At 58.1% G+C, this 15,211-nt stretch overlaps 1 protein-coding gene across 5 annotated transcripts in view; it reads right to left on the minus strand.

Annotated features, from left to right (window-relative positions):
* ELFN1 (extracellular leucine rich repeat and fibronectin type III domain containing 1) overlaps positions 1-15,211 on the minus strand; it is a 66,899-nt gene that overhangs the window by 23,451 nt on the left and 28,237 nt on the right. For all 5 annotated transcript variants that reach the window (XM_045872211.2, XM_064593424.1, XM_064593427.1 and 2 more), the window contains one exon: positions 6,782-6,918. The gene's annotated coding sequence lies outside the window, so the exon portion shown is untranslated. The remainder of the gene's footprint in view (positions 1-6,781; positions 6,919-15,211) is intronic.

Genomic DNA, 15,211 nt, shown 5'->3' on the forward strand with positions numbered 1-15,211 from the left:
GGCTGTTTTAAGAGAGGTGTGGTCCGTGACCCCGAACCGTGTGTCTGTGGGGACCCTCCAGAATTAGCGGGAGCTGTCGTGGCTGTGGCCCGTCCCACACGTGGGCTGGGGTCACGATGCGTTCTTGTGGGTAGCAGGTGGGTGTCCACTATGCGGACACCAGCCACCACACACAGCCCAGCTGCGAAGGGTTCCTACAGCACTCACGCGGGACAGGTACCTGAGGACCGGCCCTACGCCACACGCCGGGGATGCACCGCGGACAGAGCCGGGCTGGCAGGGCAGTGGGGGCTGTGTCCTGGGCTGACAGACGGGATGGGGAAGGGGGGATACTCCGCTTTGCCCCTGCAGGAAGCCCTGCTGCTCTGAGCCCTGCCTGCGCTCACGGTCCTGTCCGGGAGGGTCAGCGCCCACGAGACCCGCATCCCCAGCCAGAACTAGACTTGTGGGGGCGCCCCGACTCCCCTGCACGCCCCTCTGCAGGGAGCACAGAGTAGGACTGCAGCACGCGCTCCGTCCCCACCTGCCCGCACCCCCCAGGAGTCTCAGAGCCTCCACTGGCAAGCCCGGGGGAACCGTCAGCTGATGTGCACACCACACTCCAGGGCCCAGAGCCAAGCAGCCAGGCTGGGGACGCCCGTGTGTCCGGGGTGAGGGCCCGCCCGGGACAGTTTGGGCAGAGCCAGGCAGAGTCCCTGCAGGGGGCTCCACATACCCTCCTCTCCATCAGAGAGCAGGGGCACTTCCGCAAGGTGGGCGCGTGTCAGTCGGACCCCCAGGCACGTGCACACGATTCTCTCCACCTGCAGACCCTGGGGTGCTCAGGAAGGGAGCCCCCGCTGCCCCGCTGCACCCTCCTGCTCCTCCTGGCAGAGAAGCCTCTCCAGAGCTCGGGGCCACGGCCCCCAGAGCCTCCGTATCAAATCACTACTGTGAAAAACAGCCCTGTCTGCTCTCCGCACCGCCCCTCCGGCCTGCTCTAAACTGCTCTCCCCTCCCCAGCTCTCCTCTCCCCTCCCCGGCCTGCTCTGTACTGCTCCCCTCTCCACCCCGTCCAGCTCCCTTCCTCTCCCCTCCCCGGCCTGCTCTGTACTGCTCTCCCCCAGCCCAGCTCTCCTCTCCCCTCCCCGGCCCGCTCTGTACTGCTCTCCAACCCCCCCCCACCCCGTCCAGCTCCCTTCCTCTCCCATCACCGGCCTGCTCTAAACTGCTCTCCCCCCTGAGCTCCTCTCCTCCCCAATCATGGGTCTGCTCTAAACTGCTCTCCCTCTGCCCCAGCTCCTCTCCTCTCCCATCACCCCCACGGCTGTCACTTGGCCTCCCCACCTGCCCTCCCCCTCCCCGCACACCCCTTGAGCCACTTCCGCTGCTGGATTCAGGGTTCACAGGGTGGGCTGGGGAGCCAGGCCACGGTGAGTCACTGGGGCTTGGCATGTCAAGGGGAGGGGGGGCAGGGCAGGACGACGACACGCATGGCAGCCCCCCCCCCAGGGTCATGGGGACACGTGCAGTGATGCTTACACACGCATGTGCAAAATGTGGACATCCGTGAAGCTGGAGGTGGGAGAGGGGAAGACGGGAGAGGCACAGGTGGGGCGCCTCTCGTTCACTTGGCCAGAGAGCCCACGAGCTGCTGCTATTGTCCCCATCACACAAAGAACACAGAGAGGTTAAGTGACTTGCCCCGGATTGCACAGCTGGCTAGCAATGGGACCCAGATCTAAAGCTGGGGTCTATAGTGGGCCCCCCCGCACTGCTGGCACAAAGAGGGGTCAGAGGCCAGAGGCAAGACTAAAGTCTATGACGGGAGGTGGCAAGCAGCAGCAAAGGCTGAAAGGCAAAGCCTGTGGCAAGGAGGGGCCGAGTGGGGCCGGAGGCATGAGCCAGGAGCCCTGCACCAACAGAGAAGGGGTCCCCAGGGCCTGAGAGCCAGACAGAGGCCAGAGGCAGGAGGCACCCCGAGGCCCACCCCTCCTCCTGCTAATTAGGGCCAGGAACGGCGGGGTACACATTCCACAGGGAAATGAGAAGACAGATTAAGACCTACAGCCGCAGAAATGCGGCCCTGCAGCCAGCTGGAGAGCCGAAACCGCTAAGCAAAGGCTTCGGGGAGGCTGGAGAGGGAGAACGGGGGGCCCCAGGGCCCCAAGAGAGCTGTGCGGGAGGGAAGGGGCTGCCCCCTTCCCAGGGCAGCCCAGAGGCGGGCAGCTTGAACCTGGGCCCCCTCCTGCACCCCCACCCCGCAGGGGGTGAGGGCAGCCTGGGTCTTCAGGGAGGGGAAGTGGGGCCAGGTCAGGGTCCACCCTGCGCTGGGCCCACTGTGGGCAGCGGGAGTCAGGTGTGGGGGAAGGGGAGGCCCCAGGCGGGCGTCCTGGGATGGGTCGTGACTCTTCCCACAGCCAGCATGTGACCTCACGGCCGGGGTCTATTGCATGGAAAACAGCACGCACCAAGTAAATACGCAGCAAACAGGTGAACTATTCAGTGAGAACCATCCATGAGACAGCAGTGGACCGTAGCGGGCAAGAGCATGGACTCCCGTGCCCACCGTGATCCTCCGACAGCAAGGAACCAACTTAGCCAGCATATTCCTTTCTCTTCACCACCACTTTTCCTGCCTGGGATGCAGATACAATGGCTGGAGGAGCTGCCGCCATCTCGAGACAATGAGGACAAAGGCTAAGGATATCAGAGAAGAAGCCTATGTGGCGTCGAGATGACTGACAACTTCCTCGGGCTGAGCACCTCTGCCATCACCACCCTATTTCCATGAGAAAAATGAGCCCCCGGCTGGGGCTCAATCACAAGACAGGGTCTCTGTTCTCGTGCAGCCAAACTGAATCCCTGGCTGATGCGGCAGAAGCTAATGCTGAATACTTTTATTAGAAAGTTACCTTCAATTTGATTCTTTTCAGTGCTTCTGATTACATCAAAAAGAAAGTCTCGGATTGGGGCTGGTAAGTCTTAAACACCCCTGCACACCTGCTGTTCTCCCTTTTTTTTTTTTTTAAGATTTTATTTATTTATCTGAGAGAGAGAATGAGAGAGAGAGAGAGAGCATGAGAGGGGGGAGGGTCAGAGGGAGAAGCAAACTCCCTTCTGAGCAGGGAGCCCGAGGTGGGGCTCGATCCCGGGACTCCAGGATCATGACCTGAGCCGAAAGCAGTCGCTTAACCAACTGAGCCACCCAGGCGCCCTGTTCTCCCTTTTTAATAAAGTAACAGCACGTCTTGGGCTCCGAGCCTCCTCTGGGCTATGGCGTCCAGATAGAATTTTATAACGTTATTTTGTTTCCACTGAATTTATTTTTATGATTTTGAATTCTATTTATGGTAAAGGAGGCTTGTTTCCCATTTGCAGTACTGCTATAAAACTTCCCTTTTAAATAAATGTATTTATTTAAGTTTTTTAAAAAGTGAATTTACTTAAAAACGGTAAGAACACAGTCAGAGGGAATGTGGGGGCACGTGGGTGGCTCCTGCCAAGCCCCACACTTCAGCCGCCGGGGACGGTCTGCCCCTGGGCCCTGTGGGGGGAGGCCTGCCCTCCAATGCCAGCTGGGGGCGGAGTCTCTGTGGACTGTGCAGCCTAGGGCAGGGGCGCTAGGAGTCCCCTGGTGCCGGGAGTCTCTACGCGAAGCCTCAGAGTCGTGGGCTGGGCGATCAGGCGATGAGCCGATGAGCCGGGGGCTGGGGGCTGGGGACTGAAGCTGTCCTGGTAACCAAGCCGCTAACTCAAAGTCCCGGGTTCCTTCCAGCCTGACTTGCGAGGCCTGACTTCAAAAGCGGGGGCTCCAGCAGCTGGAGTGACCTTTTGCTAATTAGCTCGGGCTGTTTGCTCTGCAGCAGCCAGCTGATCTCTGGAAGCAGCTCTAACTCCATCCACTGCCACCTGTCACCACCGGGCAGATAAATAACTGCTCTTGGAGAGGTGGGGGAGGGGCGGCACAGGCAGGAGGGAAGGCGGGTGGCCTTGGGCAAGTCACCTGTTGTCAGGCCAGGCCCTGCTGGGGAAAGCATCACCCCCACTTCCCAGAGAAGAAAACTGAGGCCTGGAGGCAGGGGAGCTCTTACAGAGGACGCTGGGCTCTAGCTCTAGCCGACCCCCAGGCCCCGTCTCCCCTGCAGGCCTCCCATGGCGCCCACAGGCCCAGGGCGGGGCTGGCCGTGGCTCTGTCCCTGGTGCCAAACACAGGGCCGGCCAAGGGCTGGGCCGGGGCCAGCAGGTCACCGGGGGTCATCAGAACACGGAGAAGCTTCCTTCTGGCCTCTTAGTCACTGCTTCAGGAAAGCCACTTCCAGGGACGAGGCCTCAGGACCAGGAAATGGAGGAGGAGGGAGGCAGGAATAGAACTGAGAAAGTTCAACTCGCTGCATGACGAAACGTTCTGTCTGTCAGGGATATCAGGAACAACGTGCCCAGCACCCACGTTCCTGAACCACGCGTGCGGTGTCCGCACTCCTCTGCCGGACCCTGCAGGGGCCCCGGGCCATCTGGTCTGCCACCTCCCTCCTAGGATGGATAGGGAACATCCATCCATTCATTCGGCACACACTCACTCAGCGTCCGCCACCTGCCAGGCTCTGACCGGGTAGAACACGCAGCCGGGAGGGAGGGAGGGAGAGGGCGCAGGCGGACGGGTCTGGGGGCAATGGGGGCTGAGCCCCGTGGGGGTTCCCCGGGCTGCAGGGACCCCGGACCAGCACAGGGAAGCCTGAGCGTGGGCCGCAAAGGAGGAAAAGAACGAACATTGCTCTGAGGTGACGTCCCAGAGACTCTGCTGTCTCATGCTCAGAAAAGCGGGCAACACCCACCAGCGTTTCTTGAGTGCCTACTGTATACCGAGCAACGTGCATGTCCTACTGAACGCTCGCCTTCTGAGAGGTTACTACTCCACGTTACAGACAAGAAACAGGAGGTCAGAGGTGGCTTCTGGCACTCTACATCCAAAAATCGGCAGATTGGGGTCTGTGGGACACCACCACCACCCGAGGGCAGGCGGACTGGGGAGAGAGGGTGCTCTGGGCAAATGGACAGGGGTGGGAAAGCACAGGGCTTCCTGCTCTGCAAAGCCGTGCTCTGGCTAGCCCGTGGCCTGGGGTCAGCACCACCAAGTCCGCCCAGCCCAGCCCCGACTGCCCCCTCTCCACCGCAGCCCTACACCTCTGAGGGGTGCTGTCGGCCGGTGGTGGCCAGCCCCACTGCTGTGGGGGTCTCTGCGTACCAGCACGGTCAGAGCTGACCCCGACCCCAGACCACCCACCTGCCCTCTCAGCAGCTCTTAGCCTCAGGGGACATCCTTCAGGACAGGGAAACTGAGGCCTGTGGAGGGGCAGGTGCTGTTCACTGTCCCATGAAATGAGTGGTAGAGATGGGGGCAGACCCCAGCCCCTCACCCCAGACTTTCTTGATGTCCGCTGAAGGGACGGGGCCGTCCCATGGAATGAGCCGCGCATCCTCACACCCTTCCCTCTTTCTAGACTTGGCGCTCCTAGAGGGACGTGGGTCTCTAGCACCACACTGTCCGGGGTCTGGCAATGGCAGGTACTCCATGGACATCTGGAGGAACATGAACAGACAGCTTCACCCACCCTGTGATCCGGCCCCGCTCCACCCTGCAACCCCATGGCCCCCACGCCCACAGGTTCCAGCCACCCCGGTCTCCCCCTGAACCTCACACGCACTAAGCTTGTCCCACCTCAGCTCTCCTTCCCCCGCTGGTCCCTCTGCTCAGAACGCCCTGCCCTGCTTCTCGTGGTGGGCTCTCCTCTATCCTCAGCACTCCCCTTCACGGGCCCGTCCTGGAAGCCTCCCGCTAAAGCCATGGAGAAGGCTGGGGAGCCATCTGACCACCAGCAGAAGGCGTGCCTTTGGAAGTTCTAGAAGGAGTCTCTGCTCCTCCACGTAACGAAGGAGAAAGCCCCATATTCCCAAATCTCCCTCTCTCGGTCCGTCAGAATTGGAAGAGCCTAAGTATCACGATCACGATGCCCGGATGCAGCAGGCAAGCAACGTATTGCAAAAATCCAAACCCTAAAACTTGTGTTCCAACGGACCGCGTCACTGACCTCCTGCCGGTCACGCGCAATAGGACAACCCGGCTCCATCAGACGGGCCACCTCCCAGGTAAGAGCACCCGCGCTGGAGCTGGGTTTACAAAGACAGTCCGTCCCAGACCTGGGTGAAGGGCCCCCGGCGGCGGATTCCAAGGCACGGGTGGCAAGAGGGGATGTGTGACTTGGGACAGCACTGAGAAAATGGACTCCCCAGCAGGCACAGCACCGCCGGCAGCGAGGACATGTGCTGGGCCACCGGGACGGCTGCCTCCACACCCCTTCCTCACCGAGGCACTCAAGTCAGCGTTCTGGGTCACTTTTCCCATATAAGACCCTTTTTCCAATATACAGGGTAAGTCCGTATTAACCTAAGGCGCATCATACACACGGCCTACAACATGCCACATAAGCTCACGGCACCGCACCCAGGTCCGTGAGGTGGCGGAAGATGAAACCCACACAGCACCCCGACTCATCCGGGGAGGACGGCGGAGCCCCTGACCTGTCTGGTCACACGCCGGGGCGGCCCGGTCCTCAGCCCCAACACCCTGTCGGCCGGGCCGCAGCTCCGCACGGGGACGTCTGTTTCTGCAGGCCAGCCGAACCTGACCCCGAACCTGACCCCGTCTCCTTCTGGGCCTGCACGGTGACCCCAGCACACAGGTCCTCAGGACCGGCCCTCCCTGCTGTGCTGATAACATCCGACGGGCCAGAGCGCCCCTTACCTTCGGGTTAGGGCCCACCGGTGACGCAGCACGTGGGAGCAGTACGGGCTGGTGGACTCCTCCCTGCAGGGGTCATGCACGTCTTCTCCGTGTTCCAGGACCCAGAGAACAGTACACGGTCACCCAGGCAGACGCCACTGCATGGAGACAGAACAGGACACTGGTGAGAGGGCGCGGGGAGCCATCGTAAGCTTGCACAAGATCCCGTCTGCCGGAGCCACGGGGACATCCATCCTGTGCGCTCCGTGCATGACAGTCAACCTCCAGGAGCACGCTGGGGAGGCCGGGACTCCCTGATGCACGAGGAGGCACACACCAGTGAAGGCAGAGGGCAGGAAGAGGAGCGGCCCGGAGGCAGGATTTCGGCAGGTCAGACGGGGGACCCCTCCAGGTCACGGCTGCCATTTGCAGCTCGCCCCCCCCACTGCTGCAGCCCAGGTGTGTCGGGGGTGGGGTGGAGGACCAGCTCTGATTCCCTGACCCCCCCACCCCCATGGAGGTGGGCTATGCAAAGACCCGGGGCAAGGCCTCTCCCTGCAGGCCTCCGCCTCCACCCCAAGAGCGTCCTTGCTGGGGAGGAGAGGGTGAGGACTCCAGACCTTCGACGCGGGAGGGCACCAGCCAGGAAGCCGAAGCCCGAGCTGGGCTGGCAAGTCAGCCCACGACTGGTTCCCCCACCTGCCCACAAGGCTGGATCACTCACTGCTCCCTTCCTTCCCTGGAGCAACCCCAGCAGCCATGCCGGGGATGCTCACCGAGGACCTGAATGCACCACCTCACTCAGCCTCACTCCCATGCACCGGGTCCCCATTTCGCAGACAGGGAAGCGTTGGCTGAGAATGGTGTCCACTCCCCAGGCCACACGGCAAAGATGCAGTGTTCGGACAAAGCCCGGAGCCACGATGGAACCAACGCGGGTGGCACCACTGGGAGGGGGGAGGAGGGGGCCCCTTCGGGACAAGGGGACTCTGGGAGCAAGGCCGTGAACCTTGAGGCCCTGCAGGCTGAGTGGTGACCCTCAGGAGGGCCTGGGCAGGAGCCAGAGTGGTCCCCTTGCTCCAGCTGTGCACAGCCCCCCCAGAATCCCCCAGGCTCCTGGGCCAGGAGCAGGAACTGGAAGGCAGAAGGAACCCATGGTGTGAGGAAGAGGGAGAGAGAGAGAGTGTGTGTGTATGTTTGTGTGTGCGTGCGCGCATGCAAACGGCTGAGTGAGGGGCACGTAATTACCTGAAATTGTGGCTTAGAAGCAGACGTAAATAACCAAAAAATATGTGGGGAGGTGGGGGGAATGTTCATCAATTAGAGCTAATTGCCTAACAGCTAATTGAAATAATAATGGGCTGCATTTGAATATGCTAATAAGGCCAAACCTGTCTTGGAAAAGGTAATTGGGATAGAAAGAGAGCGCTCAGCAGCTCTGCACCCGCAGGCCCCAGAGGCGGCTTCCAGGCTGAGACCTCAGCCCAGGCACCAGGACGCCTCTTCCTTCCTGCCCCCCGGGCCTTTGCCCACACGGGTCCCCCGCCTGGAGGGCCCTCTCCGTGCTGCCCACCTGGCCAGGCCCTGCTCTCCGGGGTCCTGGGAGCCTGAAAACGGCCTCCCCAGCTGTGACAAGGACCCATGCCTCACTGAGTGAAGCGAGCGAGGAGCAGGAATGCGTGCTTCTTGAGCACTTTCTCTTTGCCCAGCCCTGCTTTACAAAGAATCCCAAGTTAAGCACGAGGAAACTGCTCTGGAACCATAGGGGCACAGCTGCAGTGTCGGGGGGCCACGGGCAGGCCCAGGCCTCGGTTCCTGGCCACGCTCAGACTTCACAGCAAAGCTGTCCAAAGGTGGAACGTGAGCCCGGGGCACTGTGCATGTGAGCGGAAACCAGGGGAGCGCTGAGGTCCCTCTTGGCCTGCGAGTGGGCTGTGTTCTCAGAACCAAGCGCTAGGGGCCTGGCCTGGAGCCTTCACTGTCCACGAGCACCACCTGCACACCCACTGGTCACACGTGCATGCACGCACACCCTCCACTCTCCTCACAGGCGCACTGGACCACAGGCATCCCACACGCCTGCTCTGGCCAGACCTGAGTGTTAGCCCAGCACTCGCGCCCCGCCCAGCAGCTGCCAGCACGCAGCCCCGAGGGGTGGCCTCAGGGAGGGCTGCCAGGCTGGTATGCAGCGCCCGGGCCTCTCCGACCCACCGGCCTCTGGATCACACCTGTTCTCGTCCTCATCGGCCCAAGCCAGGGCATCTCTCGGTTCCATCCCTGGCATAAGCCCTGAGCTCCTGCAGACCCACAGGGTCCGGCAGGAAGCCTCTCTCCTCTCTGGGGCTGCGCTCGTACTGGAACCGACCTGGTCCGAGAGCATGAAGACAGCGCTTGCAATGCTGCATGGGTCCCAGCACCTCGTCGATAATGGGGGATCTGCGGCAGGTGGGGTTCAGGTGAAGCCGGTGATCTGACACACGGGGCCTCCCTGGCCCTGGGGGGCTGCGAGGTGCAGGCGGATTGGAGGGTGCAGTTTGCTCCAGGTGGAGCAGTTTGCAGAAGGTCAGAGAGGAGCGGGCCTGCCCTGGCCTCGTGTGCAGCCGGAAAGGAACCAGGCACCAGACGGGGCTGTGGCATCTGAGCAACACGTTGATCAGCGGTGAGACCGCCACAAGCCCCGGCAGGCCGGGCCTCACCTTCCCCTCTGTCGGGTGCGGATGATGGTGGGCACACCCCACTGGCTCACAGCCCAGGCTCGTCTGAACCCACAAGCCTGGGAGACCCGAAACCTCAGAGACCACCTGGGCTGGAGGGGTCAAAGGTGAGGACCCACCCTGGAAAATGCACATACACATCTCGTGTATGATATCTGGGGGTGCGCTAGGGCCCCAAAAAACCATCCAGGAGCACTAAGTCCCCACGTGATAGTTACGAACACACCCATGCAGGATTTTACAGATGGGAAACCGAGGCCCAAACCCATCGATAGAATTGCCTCTGGGCCGGAGAGCACTGGGACCAGACACACCACAGCCTGAGGCTGGTGGCGCCCATTACACAGACAGGTAAACTGAGGTTCCCAGAGGCCGAGTATAACTGGCCCCAGATCACACAGCACGGAGGGGAGGGGGATGTGAGGTCTCCCTTCTAAGGCACCCCTGTGCACCGCTAGGGAGGGGGCCCGGCCTCCAGGGTGCCCCAAATCCTCCTCCTCCTTCTTCCAGGGCTAAACGTAGACTTGCAAACGTCAGGGTGAGGGGTGGGGAAAATGAATGCGCCCAAACTTGACATTTGCATTTCAAACACTTATATCAGCAAAACAAATAACAGTAATTATACCATTTGCATATTTTGTGCAATGATTGTTTAGCGAGGTGAGGAGGAGGGGCTCCTGCTGATGCCAGCACCTTGGCCTCCCCACAGCTGTGCCTGCCCCACCCGCGGGGTCCCCTGAGTCTCTGTCCCCCCTCCCCCCCAACCCCTGCCCACCCCCCACCGAGGCTGGGCCGGGGAGGACCCCAGGGAGCAGGAAGGTGCCTGTCCTCCGTCGGACTTTCCCCACCACCTGGCCTGGCCTCCTCTCTGAGGAGCCAGGCCCCCACCTAGGAAATGGGGGTGCTGCTGGGTGCCCTGGGGCTCTGCTGGGGCCCCCACCCCGCCTGCCAACCTCAGGCTGTGCCATTCACTCCTCCAGGCTCTGTCCTTTGACCACGGCTCTTACTTTCTGTTTCTCCAACACATCCCTCCCCCTCCCCCAGCATGTGGCCACCTCAGGACCTTTGCACAGACACCCCCTTGCCTGGAAGGCTTCCTCCCAGATCTACCCACAGCTGGATCCTTATCATTCGTGGCCCAAGTCCAATGTCACCTCCCCAACACCCTGATGGGACAGGCAGGGCTGCCCTCACTGGGGACAAGAACTCCAGCAGGCCTGAGGGGACCTTGAGCCTTGGAGGGCAGGCAGAGCCCACGTGGGGCACACAGGCCCTCAGCAATCGGGATACACGCACTCAAGTCCCCTGCCTACCATTCAGGGACATTAGTCAGGCAACCTACTGTGCGCTGGGGGCTTGCACTGACCCCTGGCGGTGGAATGCTGGGCGGGGGCAGGGGGAGAATCCTCGGATTCAGAGGGGAGCAGTGGGGCAAGTGGGAAGGTGGACAGGCAAGCAGAGCTGCCCCAGGACTTCTCGGGTCTTGCTCAGAATCCCAAGCAGACCCCTCCCCAGCTGCTATGGTGAATGAGCCTGGGGACACGGGTGCCCCACATCAGGTTCTGAGCAGTGACCTAGCTCCACCCCTCCAAACCCCCACCTCCTTCCTCTGCCCACTGGGCATAGGGGGCGGGGTGGGGGTCAGGGTTAGCCACACATCAAAGGGTCTCCACCCAGGCTAATGGAGCCCACCTCCGCCTACCCTTGCAAGGCTCCGGGTGCGGGTCAGGCACAGGGAGCAGGTCCAATGCTGGTCCCAGGCCTTCATGACATCCATGAGCGTGTGCAGACCCACACGGAGGGAGCTGGGTGGGCTCTCGCTGCCCCCGGGGTGCATAAGGTATATGGGCCTCTTCCCATAGGCTCTGTGGCCTGGCCCTGCCCCAGGTCCCACCCCTGTGGCTTCTGTCTCCAACAAAGTGAATGAAGAGGGGGGGAGGGGAGGGGAGGGGAAAGGGCCATCAGCATCACCTCAGATACTGATGTGCCAGAGATGAGGAGCCAGGCCCCTGGGCAGATGGGGGCTGGCAGGTGTGGGAGCTGCCCGGGGAGGGCCCTGGTCTGCAGGGGCGAGGCTGAGGCATGGTGGAAGCAGAAGAGCCGAAAACCAGCTGTGGCCCAGAGCGCAGCTCTGCCAGTCAGATGCGTGCCTGGAGCGTGTGTGCGTGCGTGTGTGCATGCGTGTGCATGCCGAGCACACTGCCTCTGCACCTCTGTGTACTAGGGCGTGTGTGTTTCCGACCCGTGAATCTACGTGTGCATCACGACAGGTGGTGGGTCTAGTTGTGCGTGTGTTTCTGTGTGTGTGTGTCCAGTCTTGCGTGTGTCTGTGATACGTGCACTTGGCTCTCTGTGCAGGTGTGACTGAGTGTGCGGGGCGGGCGCTGTGCGTGTTTGTGCGCTGCCGCATTCCGCAGGCCAGTGCCGGTCCTTCTGTCTGCGTCAGGAAGCGACAGACTGGCTCTGCATGCCCATCCCCCCACAGCTGGGGGAGCGAGGAGGGGAAGGGGGGCACAGCCCTCAGCCTGCGAGAAGGAGGGAGCCCTACGAGCCATGCCATTCCTCTCCTGGCTCTCCCTTTCCCATCACAGCTGGGCCAGGGACCCCCCCAGAGACCACACAGGAAACCCCCTCCACACAGAGACGGTCCCCCCTTCTCCTGAATAATGACTCCAACAGCAGAGACAGTAACCATGCAGGGCCTAGCTGTTGGAGGACTAAGAACTACACACGTGTCCCCAAAGCCCCACGAGGGAGGAACTACAGTATTATCATTCCTGGTCTCCAGACGGAGAAACTGAGGCTCAGAGAGAAGCGGTGTCACTTGCCCAAGGTCACACAGATGAGCCAGGATTCGGGCCAGGTCTGCCTGACCTCTTGCTTTCTGCAGGATGCGCCCCGACACATATACGCCCAGCTTGACGGGTATCATTAGTATCCCCACTTTGCAGATGAGGAAACTGAGTCCCACTTACATTAAGAGACGTGCCCTAGGATGTCGCTAAACTGGGCTAACAGCTCTCTGCTTTTGACTTAAAGCCAGGCAGAGGCAGCTAACAGGACTGTCCCGAAGGTAATTACAGCTTCCCGATCCCAGTGCCGGCTGCACACAGGGCTACTTCCCTCCTCCCTTTAATCTCTTCCCACGCAGCCTAGATGTGGGGAAGCCAGAGCCCTGAGACTTGGAAGTGCAAATGAGGCCCCTTCCCCTGGTAAACTGTGAGGAGCAATTAACTCCTAGCTTCACACCCCACAGCCCCACAAATTCCAGATGGAGTAAACAGTTAAGTATGAAATATTAAGCCATAAAAAAAGCTAGATGAAAACAGAATTCAATACTTATCAGTCCTCAGGAGGGAGACAAGCTTTCCAAGCTCAGGAGGCATAGAATAAATTGTAAAAGAAAAGAGGCAGATTTGACCATATAAAAATAAGGAAAGGGAACATGAAAAAATAACAAAAATTAAAAGATATATGACATACAGGGGAACACATTTGTAGCAAATGTGACAGGGAAATGACACCTATCTTCATTATGTAAAGAACGCATTCAAATTCGTTAAGGAAACACCAACAATGTATCAACAAATGGAGAGAGGAAGAGACGCACAGGACAAAACACAGGTGGTTGATGAATATGTGGGACGATGTTCTACCTCTTGAATAATCAGGAAAATGCAAATTTAAAAAAGATAGTGAGACACCATTTAGGCTCATCAGAGAAACAATGATCTAAAAACAAAAACAACCCCCACCCCCAAAAAAAGAACCTCTGAAGATAATACCCAATGCTGGTAAGGTTATGTTGAAACGGGCACAATTCTTTTGGAGTCATTTGGTGATACAAATTGAATGCTTTTAAAATGAGCACAGCCTGCAGCAGACAACTTGCCAAATGGAAAACGGACTTTTCCTTCTAGATCAAGAACAACACAAGGATGCCTGCTACCACCACTTCTATTCAACACTCTACTAGTGGTCTCAGCCATTACAGTAAGACAGGAAAAAGAAATAAAAATGATACACTTTAGAAAGGAAGGAACAAAACTGTAGCTATTCACAGGTGCTATAACTGTGTACATAAAAAAAAAAAAATCCCAAAGAATGTATAAATACAGTAATGGATAAGAGAGCTTACTTAGAGTGCTGGATATAAAATCCATACACAAACATGGACTGGATTTGTATACATCTGCAGTAAGTAAAAAATAAACATTTATTAAAAAGTCAACACTGCAAATTGATCTATAGATTCACTGCAATTGCAATCAAAATCCCAGCAGATTTTTTTCTTTGCATGGAACTTGACAAGCTGATTCTCAGAGTCATAGCCATAAATAAATACGTTGAGTGGGGGTTTCACTCTATCAGATAATTATAATTTATAATGCAGCTGTAGCGATTGAGAGAGTGTGGTCTTGGTACAAGATTGGACAAATGAACTCAGGGATCAATAGAAAACACAGAAACTGACCTAGGAATTAGCCCTTGATGTGACAAAGGAGGCACAGCAAGGAAAGGCGGACATGTCAATAAATTAGATTGTGTATGGGAGAAAAATGAACATGAACCCCTACCTCATACCACTCACGGAATCAATCCCAGGTTCATTACAGACCCAAATGGGAAAAGAAGAACTATATATTTTAGAAGACACAGAAACATACATTGATGACCTGGAGGCAGGGAAGGACTTCTTCCCACCCACGCACACAAGAATATATTGATAAACTTTACTACATACAAACGAAGAATTTCTGCTCTTAAAAATACACCATAAAAAGAATAAAACTGCAAGCCACAAATGTTACAAGGTGGATGTCTTCTTTCTACTCGGAGAGAATGCTGTCTCACTCACAATCTGTGAACTCCTACAAATTAATGAAGAAAATACAGACACCCCAATAACAAAATGGGGAGAGGTCTTGAAATGGCATTTCACAAATGAGGACATCCAAATGGCCAAAAAACCCAAACCACAGAAGATGCTCAACTTCATCATTCGTGAAGATGGGAAAGCTTCGACAGCCGGGCGACATGGCGTGTTAGGGAACGTGAGATTCCCGTCCCCAGCGCTGGGGCACAATGTTTCACTACCCCACTGGGAAACAGGGTGGTGCGAAGCCACACACCCCAACAGTGGTGATCCCTTTCCCCAGAGTAAACCTTCCACACTGGCCCACGTGCAACAGAAGAGACACGGAGAGGTTCATCCCAGCCCCAAACTGGGAACGACAGACAACCCTGATCTAGTTCTGGAACAGAATACTCTACAGCAATGAAGATGAATGAGCACCACCTCCTGATGGTGGATAAATCCTCCCCAAATAATGTCGACTGAACGAAGGAGGTCAGAAAACACTATGTCTGCAATGGTTACATTTACATAAATGTCAAAAACAGGCCGACCCAGAATAAATTGTTTGGGGATGCTGGCTGCCTGCTCGGGAAGGTCAACAGGGCTGTGATCGGGGAGGAGCGCTGGGGCGGGCTCCCGGGGGCCGACCAGGCTCCATGTCTTCACCTTGACCTTGGTGACACAGACGTCCACTCAGTGATTATTCCTTCTGTTCTTTCTATGTGATCTTTCCCTATTTTCCTATACATAGTGAGTTACCTCTCACAACTGTAAAAATCACGGGGGTGTGGGAGGAAAGCCCCCACCCTCAAGCCAACAGTCCTCCTCCTAAGAAACTATCGAAAGGAAATAACCCCAAAGAGAGAAAAAAAAAAAAAA

This window comes from Mirounga angustirostris, unplaced genomic scaffold (assembly GCF_029215605.1).
Source record: "Mirounga angustirostris isolate CCGP_5_RB_7025 unplaced genomic scaffold, mMirAng1.0.hap1 SCAF_5, whole genome shotgun sequence".
Lineage (NCBI taxonomy): Eukaryota > Metazoa > Chordata > Mammalia > Carnivora > Phocidae > Mirounga > Mirounga angustirostris.